Source organism: Mobula birostris, chromosome 9 (genome assembly GCF_030028105.1).
Source record: "Mobula birostris isolate sMobBir1 chromosome 9, sMobBir1.hap1, whole genome shotgun sequence".
Classification (NCBI taxonomy): Eukaryota; Metazoa; Chordata; class Chondrichthyes; order Myliobatiformes; family Myliobatidae; genus Mobula; species Mobula birostris.
In genome coordinates, this window is record NC_092378.1 from 38,275,628 (window position 1) to 38,288,261 (window position 12,634).

Consider the following 12,634-nt stretch of genomic DNA (forward strand, 5'->3'; position numbering starts at 1 on the left):
GATGGAGCTATTTGAGGAACCAATAGGACTGGGAGTGTTGGCTTGGCACGGGATGCTGATGTTACCTAAAGAACAGGTGTTGGGTGGAAATAGTGCAGGAAGTTCAGCATCTCTTTGGTAACCATGATGTACACAGATTTTTTTCCGCACTGTCAGCACCATCTATGGCCCAAGCACCCAGGCCTAACCTGCCTGACACGTACCTCTGTACCATTTTAATAGAGTCATAGACTACAGCACAGAAACAGGCCTTTTGGTCCAACAAGTCCATGCCAAACTATCCATATGTCTTGTTCCATCGACCTGCATCTGGACCATTGCTCTCCATACCCCTCCCATCCACGTATCTATCCAAATTTCTCTTAAATGTTGAGATGTTGAAACTTCTGCTGGAAGCTTGTTTCATACTCCCACCACCCTCTAAGTAAAGAAGTTTCTCTCTCATGTTCCCCTTAAACATTTCACCTTTCACCCTTAACCCATGATCTCTAGTTCTAGTCTCACCCAATCTCAGAGGAAAAAGTCCGCTTGCATTCACCCTATCTTTACCCCTCATAATTTTGAATACTTCTGTCAAATCTCCCTTCACTCTCCTACGCTCTAGGGAACTAATAGAAACAGTAATATTTTTCCTAACATATTTTCCATAAATTATTCAGTAGATAATTGAACTGAAAAAAACAATGAATATACCAGATAATGCTTCAAGTGAGTCTGAGTTACCTAATTGTTACTGAAGTGGGAGAAACAAAGAAAGAAGGCAAAGAAAGTGATTTGTATTTATGTAAGATATTTCATATCCTAGCATGTCCTAACCCATTTCATAGCCAATGAGATTATTCTGAAGGTAGCCCATGTCGTAATGTAGACAAACATGTTGGGCGATTATTACACTTCAAGATCTCACAAGAAGCATTATAGTTGACCTAACAATTTCTAAGAACAGCATTGGCTAACAGATAAAACACAAGGCAAATTGTTATCTGCTTTTTCAAATAATGCTATGGAAACCTTTTTCCAAATAATGTCAAGACAATCAGCTGTGTGGTAAATAAAGTAACAATGTAATGTTTCATCCAAGAGATGGCAGTATTTTTGGTGTTGCATGAGGACAGCTAGACTTAGCTAATCTGCCTGTAGCTTTTTGTGTGGTAGGACAGATTGAAAACGGTTCTACAGTTACTACAGATCAGGGGACTTCCCAACCTGGGGTTCATGGAGGCTTTGCATAATGTTATTGGTCCATGGCACAAAAAAGGTTGGGAAACCCTGCTGCAGATGGATTCATAATTTATCCATTGTTTTACCTTAATCTCCTACCTGCTCAAAATATTGCATCTCATAACTGATATTTCCTTCCACCCAGGTGAAGCTGTATTCTTCATATTGGCCATTTGAATAGTTACCTGAATTGTCTTTCAGAGACTAGTTGCAATGTTCCTGTTAACTACTCCTATACTTATTTTGCTATCATCTGCATATTTAGATTTTTTTCCTCATAATGGCCATGCTCAAATTGTTTATTAGTTATTTTAAAAGGTATACAAGTTGTAAGGCACCTTCCTCGACCCAGTCAACAACTTGAAAACTCCTCACCTATCTGTGTTTTTTTTTCAGTTTTTAATACTGATTTTTATCCAAAACCATATATTAGCATCTTTTTAGGATTCCTTACCTTAACTATAAATTATCAATTATAAAAGATGCTGATAATCCTTTTGCCAAATGCATAAGTGATATGCAGCATTCATTAAGATTGAGCTAGTATGTTTTTGAGTAAAATTACCAATTCAAAACAATGCTTTAAATACGTGTACTGATATGTTGGTCTATTGTGTCAAGTCCAAGATGTTTTGGATATGTCTTGGATATTTTGCAATCATATGCACTGTCATTGGAGCTGATGCCACATCGCACAACATTCTGGTGTTTCAAGGGAAACTTAACAAATTGTCAATGCACAACAATGGACTTCAAACTTTTTGAAAAAGCAATCCTTGATGGGACAATAATGTTCTCTTTTTTTTTGAGAAAGTATGAGCCTAACTTGTCACTTGACAACTGTTTCACCTTATTTACACTATTTCAACTCCGTATTTCACCTCCGTTGCATAAGCGTAGTCAAGGTGACCAGACAGATGTCTGGCGTTTTAGCTGAAGCCGAGTAATGACCAGTGCACATTCTATGCTTAAGAAAATGCTGCGCACCTTCAAAGGAAGTTCGGATAATGGAAGCTCTTTTGTTCAGCATTCTGCCATCTATTGTGGCTCAATCAGTTTGGGTGATGTGTGCATCGAATGGTTCATATGCAAATGTCTTTTTAAGGATTTAGGCCTCAATATTATTGAATAAAAAGTTTGGTTAATTCTGTAGCTTCCACGTAGAAGTACATATCTTTTAATTTGTTTAAAGAATCATGGATTTGATACTCCAGGCAATTAACAAAATAAACAAACAGTACAGCGATAGATCAGAGTGAATGTCTACAATTGAAAGATACTCAATGTCAGGGACCAAAAGAAATTTGTGACAAATTGAAGTTTGTTTTAACTGAATGAGAACAACAAATTTTGAAATTTATATATCGCCTATTCTGAAGGTATCCTTTAGAAGAAAATATAAGTGTCGCTCCTTATTGAAAATAACCATCACTTTGCAGAAGTACAACGTAGTACATTTAATGGCAAAAAGCATCCTGGAGTTCTTAAGAAAAAACAGAAATGTTGGAAATTCTCACCAAATCAGGCAGTATAGGTGGTATTTATTTAAATAAATATTTATGGTCAAACTTGACTCTGTTTCTGTTTCCACAGGTACTGCCTGACCAGCTGAGTATTTCTAACATCTCTGTTTTTATTTCAGATTTTCAGCATCTGCTTGCTTCTGTGTTTTAGATTGTGGAGTTTCTATGACTCCAGTCCTCAGAAGAAGATAGTAGGCAAGACAAACAAATGTCAGTTGGGCATTTTAATGGAAGAAAGAGAGGTCAGGAAAAGGAGAACAGTTCAGAAGGGAATACCAAAACCAGGGAACTGACTGTTCAACGCCTCAGAGTCAATAGTAATGTTGATTACATTTAGCAGTGAACAAAAGGCCAGAATTGGAGAAGCAGCAAGGCCATGGATGGATGTGAAAATTAAGAGAAAATTTTTATAACTGAAGCAATGAATTAACCGGGAACCAATGTAGGTCAGAAAGCACAGAGTGAAATCTGGTGCAATTTATGACATGGGTAGCAGGATTTGGAGTTAACTGGAGGGGGGGGAGGGGAGTCAGACTGCCCAAGAGGGTAATGGAAAATTCAGCACCAAGCATGAAGGTTTCAGCAGCAAATGAGCAGAGTCGGGGTGAAAATGAGTGAGTGAAATAAGGGAAGCAGAGATGGAAGGTGTCAGTGAAGATGTAGGTATTTGGCCTAAAGCTCAAATTACACCTTAGTAACAATCAGTCTGGTTGCACTTCAGAAAGCTACAAGGAAAGGAACAGAACTGGTAGCTGGGGCTCACATTTTACAATTAGCATTGCATGACTGCTGTGGACAGGAAGGCTGTACAAGAAGACAAAACTGCCCAACCCATCACCGGCACCAGCTTACCCACCGTCAAAGACCCACCCACTGTCAAAGACATATATAAAGACAAGTGCCAGAAAAGGGCCAGTAACTTCATGAAGGATCCTATCCACCCTGCTTGTGGACTGTTTGTCCCACTCCCATTAGGGAGGAGGCTATGTAACATCAACGCCAGGACCACCAGACTCAAAAACAGTTACATTCCCCAAGCATTAAGACTGATCAACACCTCCAACCATGAGGAAATCTGCAGATGCAGGATTTTCAAGCAACACACATAAAAGTTGCTGGTGATCGCAGGAGGCCAGGCAGCATCTCTAGGAAGAGGTACAGTCGATGTGTCAGGCCCAGACCTCTAGACTTCCTTCTAGCCTGTCTGTAGCCTGAGACACAGAGTGAATGAGCCCCAGCTACCAGTTCTATTCCTTTCTTTGTAGCTTTCTGAAGTGCAACCTGACGCAGGGTCTCGGCCTAAAATGTCGACTGTACCTCTTCCTAGAGATGCTGCCTGGCCTGCTGCGTTCACCAGCAACTTTTATGTGTGTTATCTCCAACCACCACTACGTCATCGTTTTCTGTCAGTCATCTTAGGTACAGACACTCCTACAGCATCACCTTATGGACATAGAACCAATCTAAGTTCATAGCAATTTATATTTATTGTTTTTTTAAATTATTGTGTTCTTTATCTTATCGTGGGATTTTTTTGCACTGCATTGGATCTGGAGTGACAATTACTTAGTTTTGCTCTCCTTTACACTTCAATACGAGAAATGACATGAAACAATCTTGAACACAATGGCTTTGGTCTGCTCAACATTTAGCTGAAAGAAACTCGTGCTCATTCACTCTGTATCTCAGGCTACAGACAGGCTAGAAGGAAAAACAGTTTAACCAGCGTTATGTAGGATGACATTAACAGTTTTGATAAAAATCTGTTTTGATAATAGAGAAGACACCTGACTACCAAGAATCAAAAAACTAAGGAAGATTTTCTGGAAAACCTTTTACAAAGTTTACCTTCCTAGGTTTGTGCCTGTGAGAAATACAAGTCTGAAATCAATTCAGATTCCTTAACTGTGTAGCTGCCAGATTGTGAAAGATAGCAGCTTAGCACAGCCATCATGCACTTGTACTCTACAAGGTCAGAAAATTCTCTCAGTTTTAGTATTCAATATACTGCATGTCGGAACTGAATGCTCAAAACCCTAGTCCTCAAATTGAAAATCTCTACAAATATTAAAGCTTCAGGAAGATTCTTTTGAGTCATATCCAGAGTTTCAGCTGAATAAAAAATATGTAATTTAAAATAAATTGGCTGATATTCTTCATCAATTGATCCTCATCAAACCAATCTTGGACATGCCTGAGAAGAATCTCAGAGAGTCACTCAGTAGGCCTTTATAGTAGCAATATATTACCAAGTAGTTTTGTGTTTTTAATTTACAATCAGAGTCCCGGAAAGGTGGCCAGGCATTCTGAGGACACAGCTAGATGATGTAAAACTACACTTCATATGGAAAGGTGGAGGAATTGAACAGGCAGAACAATAAAAGACTGGACAGGGAATAGAATTTGGGCCTTTACAGTTATGAATGATTCTTGTTACTTTTAAGTATTTATGATATTCTCAGATAAAACAAGTACTGAACAAAAAAAAAGCATTGCAGACATTCAATGCATTAGTTAGCATTTGTAGAGGGAAATGTGTTACCATTATTTTTGATGACCTTTGTTTGCTTTGCAACTTGCAATGGAAGTATAAAAGTAAACTTATATTCAGTCAACACTGCAATTTTGGTATTAATAATTATGGCATACTCTGGAATGTGGAAATTATGAGGAGTACTTTGGCTCTTCCGGGTGTAGCAAAGCGATAACTTGATCAGATGTTAGTGCAAGGTTCTCAAATTATTCTGTTCTCCTAGCTACAATCTCTGCCACTAATAGCTGCTCCATCTCCTGGAACTTGCAGCTCGGTCTTAGAACTTGAGCTTCTGAGTTATTCTGTTCTCAGGAATCTCTGTCTCCAGGTCTTTCATTGCAGTCCTTTTCAATGTTATTAGCAGCCATGGCAGCAATGAATGCTTGCTGTATACAAGAATTTCCCTTCATTCTAGAAGAGCACAGGGAGACTGGGCAGACACAGGATGAAAGAATAACAACAGCTTCCTACACACTTGCCACTAACAAACAGTGCATATTACCTCAGGTAGTATGATGAGTGTGGTCTCCATTTCTTTCACACAATGGCTTGGGCTGATGCTAGAGTCACCTGGTGTAATCTGTACATTGGAGTATTTGTATATAACTAAGAAAAATTAAAGCTTACTTCCTTGTCTTGCTTTTGAATCAACTATAATGAGCAGCAATTTGTCTGATCTTGCAGTAATCACCTGTTGATCCTTAAATTGATTCATTGACAGGATAATATGTAGAATGCTTGTCACGAGAATGCATTATAGAATGAAACAGCACAGAAAAAAACATTTATGCCACCACATTTTTCTTGGCATCCCTGTTGACCTGAAGCTTAACAGTTTAGTAGTGTTTTACATCATTGTTTTTACTCTGTAGTTAATGTGAGACCACCGGAGAAATCAACCTGCACCATATTAGTCTTTTCTAAAGTAACTCATAAGTACCTAAAAAGCACAAAAACTGAAAACCTGAGATATACGCAGAAACAAAGACGGGAATACATAGCCCGTCAGGCACCACCTGTGCAGAGAGGAACAGAGTTAATACGTCAGGGTGATGAAAAATGATCAACTTTAAATGCCAGTACCACCTCTCTCTCCATGGATAAGCTTGACTTTCAGCATATTTACAGCATTTACTATTTTTATTTCATAAATTACATTTTTCCATTCATTTTTTTTATTATTAAAGTACACAACTCTGAAATTCTTCAATTCTCCGGGTAGCCACAAAACCAAGAAAGAAAAGAAAGGTTGCACGATCATCAACCCCCCCCAAATCCCAACTCCCCCCACAAAAAAAGAACAAAAATGGAACAGGCACATCAACCCCCAAATCCCTCCTCCTGCACAAAAACCAAGCAAAGTGGATCAGGCATGTGGACCCCCAAATCCCTCCTCCCACACAAAAACAAAACGAGAAGATCTGGTGAAAAAACATAGAATATAAGAACTATAAGACTGAAACTAATATTTTATAGTGCAAGTCCACATCCAAAAACACAGAAAAAACCCTGGCAACACTCTCTTCAGCGGCAGGCTCTCCCCTCTCTGGTAGCATAGCAGAGACAGGCGGCTGGCACTCATCCTTTGCATTCGCTTCGATGCTTCAATTTCCCTCGTCGCTTTAATCGGCAAACAATGGAAGCTATAATCAGTGAGGTGGGATCAAACATCAGTTTGCGTGCCCTGCTGCAGGCTTCTCGCTACCAGGTTCCCTCACGTTGCCTCCACCTCTACCTCTCAGAGACTGCAGAGCGCTGAAGCACCCAAACAATCTCCAAACAGCAAAACACAGGCTGCAGCAGTTCCAGAATCACATTCAAGATGAGAAACAAATGTAAAGGACATAAAAGAAGTGAAAAAGATAGTTCCATGATCTATCCAGAAGATGTTGACCAAAAGAGCGTTGTACACAGGCTACACACACAAAATGCTGGTGGAACTCAGCAGGCCAGGTAGCATCTATGGAAAAGAGTGCAGTCAACCTTTCAGGTTGAGAACCTTCGGCCAGTCCTGCCAAAGTTTCTCGGCCTAAAATGTCGACTGTACCTTTTCCATAGATGCCGCCTGGCCTGCTGAGTTCCACCAGCATTTTGTGTGTGTTGCTTAGATTTCCAGCATCTGCTTTTTTGTTTGTGATTTGATTGTATGCAGGTGCCATCTTGACCATAAATCTCCAATGACTAAAAATAACTAAAGCATGAGAATAAATGTTAACCAAATCTTAATAAGACCATAAAACATAGGAACAAAATAAGGCCATTCGGACATTGAGTCTCGATCATGGCTGATTTGTTATCCTTCTCAAATCCATTCCCATACCTCCTCCCTATAACCTTTGACACCCTTACTAATCAAGAAACTATCAACTTTTGCTTTAAGTACACTCAGTGCCTTGGCTGTCACAGCCATCTGTGGCAATGAATTCCAGAGATTCATTTTACTCTGGCTAAAGAGATTCAACCTCATATCTGTTCTAGAGGGACGCCTTTCTACGAGCGGTAATTGATAAGTTCGTGGCCTATGGTAGAAGGAGTCAATTTTAGAAAACCTAGCACATTTATTTTTCAACATTGTCCCCTCCTACATTTACACACTTAGTCCAGCAGTCGTGGAGCATACGGATCCCTTCTTTGTAGAAGTCAGCATCTTGGACCTCTAGAAAGTGGTCCACAGCAGGAATGATTGATAAGTTTGTGGCCTACAGTAGAAGGAAATGAGTTATACAGCTCTCGTTAAATGCACATGCAGTTCAACTCTTTGAATGATTATGCAGAAAGTTTGAGGTTAATAACTCATCTCCTTCTACCTTAGGCCACGAACTTATCAATCACCTCATATTCTGACTGTGCCATCTGGGCCTATACTCTTCCACTATTGAAAACAGCCTCTCCATGTTCTCTGTTTCAATGAGGTCACCCTCATTCTTTTAAACTCCACTGAGTGCAGGCCCAGAGCCACCAAACACTCCTCATGCTTTACCCTTTCAATCCTAAGATCATTCTAATAAACCTCTCTCCAATACCAGCATGTCCTTTATTAGATATGGGGCTCAAAACTGCTTACAATACTCCAAATGTGGTCTGACCAATACCTTACAAAGCCTCAGCATTACACCCTGCATTTATATTCTAGTCTTCTTGAAATGAAAGGTAACATTGCATTCACCTTTGTACTAGCTTTATTGAACGGGACTCATTAAAAGACAAGTTATTTTGTAATTAGTGGGCAACCAATGATCCCAGGGGATCATGGGTTTGCGCCTGTGGTGGACTGTGTCCTCTCCAGGGCACAAGCCTGGGCGGGACGATTTGAAGAACTGGCTGTTGCCCATGCAGTGGGTTCTCCTTCTCCACGTCACTGATGTAGCCCAAGGGAAGGGCAAGCGCCGATACAGCTTGGCACCAGTGTCATCGCAGAGGTTGCCAGAGTGAAGTTATAAACAATATCAAGCAGCCTTGGGGACCCTGGCTCCGGGTTTCTTCTTTGGGGTTTGCACCCGAAGCCTTTCCCATGGGAGGATATGGCCGCAAGGCAGCGGAGGTTTAAAATCAGAGTTTTCTTTCTCCTAGGCAGGCTGCCATCCGAGGCTGACGAGCCCCACATGCCCAAAGCAACTGGTTTTGAGGTGCCAGTGGTCTGCCTTTTCTCCTTTTCTTGTCAGTAGAAATAGATCCACCAGGGTTAGTAGCTAAGCCACGCATGAAGGCCAAGAGTTGGACTTGGTAGTCAGAAACTGTTAGAGCCGTATGCCATTTGGAGCACTTTCTAGGTAATAGGAGCTTATCCCCAGTACCACCCCCCAGCTAAAACAACCTTAGGTACCTAATATTTGTAATGCATCTTTGCAATACCCACCACTTACAGAAGTCAGCAGCCATGTTTGGAGACAATGTGTTCCTTGTCCAATGACATCTAGCTGTGATGGCCACTGTGAGAAAACTAGACAGCCCATGGGGCATATTTCCCCCGGGATCAATAATGTATGACTATGACTCTGTCAGTCTGTGTTAAGATCTACTGATTTATTATGGTCAATCCAGGGGGAGTAAAGCAGAATGCAAAAGGATATAAGTGAGGTCCATACATCCTTTATTTAACACAGTTCGGAAGAGTAAAGCAAATATCAAGAGTAAAGTTGGGCTAACTGTAGTGATATTGTGATTCAAAAGACTGACCGCAGCACCCTCTCGTGACAGACAATGGGAAATACAGCACTTACCTACCCTACGGGGATTAATTCTACAGTGTGAAGTGGGGTTGCCACTCAGAATGCACATTGTCCTGGAGGCTTCATCCATAAGCTTCTATATCTAACTGTCAAATGGCCTTTCTCTATCAAACTCCATAGTATTTTTGTAACTAATTAAAATGTCGAAAATGTAAAGAAAATTCTGATGAATTTGACCTAAAATGTTAGCTCTGCTTCTCCTCTGCTCCTTAACGGCTGCGTGGTTCCAGCAGTTTTTGTTTTTTATTTCAGATTTCCAGTAGTTTCGTATTTGGCTGGATTGGACAAGGGGACAAGATGTAACACTTCCAAGCTTGCGAATGTGGGAATGTGATTAGTGATGAGAATGTGACATACTTATTCACAATTCTAAATGTGGAACAAAAATAGACCATTAGCTAGGAAAGCAAAAATGAAGTTCACAGACAGGGTGTGTGTGCTGTTTACAAAAGCTTTAGTAGCATGTGCATTATTTTTTGGAATAAATTAAGGATTCATAACAGACCTGCTTTTTTTAAGTCTCAACTTGCTCTTTGAAAGAACTGAGACATACTCAATGACTCCACTTTATACCAGACATGATAAGTTTTCATTTTTTTTTACTTCTCATTATGCTGCTGGCATTTAGGGCAGCAATGAAGGTCCTCCATCTCTGGTGGTGTTCAGGGCTTCCTTCATCACATCAATAGCTCCCTCTTAGTTTTCACTACTGTCAGTCATGCAAGTCCCAAGTGGTGACTCAGGAATACCATTGCACTCAGATGTAGAAGAAATCTTCATTGCCGTTTCTATAACAATTTTATTTTACCAGTCAGGGTTGTCAGCCCTGAGCTGAACCCCTGAACCTAGAGGAGCATTGGACCACTCTTAGTCTGGCCTCTATCCTTTGACCTATTTGGTATGGGTGACCCTACCAACAGCCAAAGCACAAAGCCCTGACTCCAACCAACAGAGCTCTCCGGGTCATTGAGGCACACAGGCCTCCATACTCTAAGACAAGGTTGTGGGTCCTCCAGGAGCATAAATCCATATGGTTCACCAAATTTGATTGTGATGAAGGATGTCATTCAGGAGACACCTTGAATGAGCTACCTATTGTTGCTTGTTCTTTTTAAAGATCTATTGACAGATTTTGAATACTTCTATTGAATGTGCTTTCATGGTACTTTTGTTTAGTAACATATTCAAATTAAAATAATTTGCTGTGTAAGCACAATTTTCCCCATCCACTCCTCCAACATATCTACATCTACTTATCATTATGATATTTGATTTATATTGCTTTATCTGACCCACCAAATTACCCCCAATCAGTTAGGAATAACAAATACAGAGGGCTGTTGTTTTGTTTCTTTTTGTCAAGATTCATCTTCCGAGCAGAGTCAAGTCACAATGCAATAGACGAACCTACTCATTACAATACCCTGCTGGTTTGTTCATTGGTAAGAATGGGGATTAGAATATTGAACAACATAACATCATCTGCAAAAAGAAAATCACCATTTACCTGCGACGTTCAGAACAGAAACTTAACGATTGAAGAGCAAAAAGCTGGAGCCGCTGAAAATCTGAAATACGAAGATAGCTCCTGGGGACACTCAGGAGGACAGCATCATCTGCAGAAAGGGAAACACCATGTTTCATTAGGACTGAATACGTTTGTGATCAACCGTGTTTTAAGTTTTCAAGAAGGGCAGGATGGAGGAAACAAAGGAAATGTGTGATAGAATGGAGAAGGCTATTTGTATGAAATAATTGCTTTTGGAAGTATTTGCATTTATTTAAATCTTACATCTATCCCACAACGCGAGGGAGTAAAAATCTTTACGCTATGACTCCATTGCAATGTACAGACATGTGAATTTATAAGTGTAATGGCTTGTAGATAAAAACTGTCCCATAGCTTGTTGGTCCTGACTTTAATGCTACAGCACCATTTGCTAGACAGAAGCAGCTGAAACAGTTTATGGTTGGGGTGACTGGTGCCCCTGATGATCTTCCAGGCCTTCTTTCTGTACCTGTTGCTGTAAGTGTCCTCAATGGAGGGAAATTCACCTCCACATGTGCGCTGGGCTGTCCGTACCACTCTCTGCAGTGCCCAGTGATCAAACTTGGTGCAGTTCCTAAACACAAAATAATCTGCAGATGCTGGGTTCAAAGGCAACACCCACAACACGCTGGAGGAACTCAGCAGGTCGGGCAGCATCCGTGGAAATGATCAGTCAACATTTCGGGCTGGAACCCTTCATCAGGAATGAAGAGGGAAGGGGCAGAGGCCCTATAAAGAAGGTGGGGGGAGGGTGGGAAGGAGAAGGCTGGTAGGTTCCAGGTGAAAAACCAGTAAGGGGAAAGACAAAGGGGTGGGGGAGGGGAAGGTGATAGGCAGGAAAGGTGAAGAAGGAATAGGGGAAAACACAATGGGTAATAGAAGGAGGCGGAACCATGAGGGAGGTGATAGGCAGCTGGGGGAGGGGGCAGAGTGACATAGGGATAGAGGGAGGGAGGGGGAGGGAATTACCGGAAGTTGGAGAATTCTATGTTCATACCAAGGGGCTGGAGACTACCCAGATGGTATATGAGGCGTTGCTCCTCCAACCTGAGTTTAGCCTCATCATGGCAGTAGAGGAGGCCATGTATGGACATACCTGAATGGGAGTGGGAAGCAGAGTTGAAATGGGTGGCTACTGGGAGATCCTGTCTGTTGTGGCAGACGGAGTGGAGGTGCTCAACAAAGCGGTCCCCCAATCTGCGTCGGGTTTCACCGATGTAGAGGAGGCCGCACTGGGAGCACCAGATGCAATAGATGACCCCAACAGACTCACAAGTGAAGTGTTGCCTCACTTGGAAGGACTGTTTGGGGCGCTGCATGTTGGCAAGAGAGGAGGTGTAAGGACAGGTGTAGCACTTGCGCTTACAGGGATAAGTGCCGGGTGGGAGATCCATGGGGAGGGACGTGTGGATCAGCGAGTCGCGGAGGGACCAATCCCTGCGGAAAGCGGAGAGGGGTGGAGAGGGAAAGATGTGCTTAGTGGTGGGGTCCTGTTGAAGGTGGCAGAAGTTGCAGAGGATAACGTGCTGGATCTGAAGGCTGGTGGGGTGGTAGGTGAGGACAAGGGGAACTCTGTCCC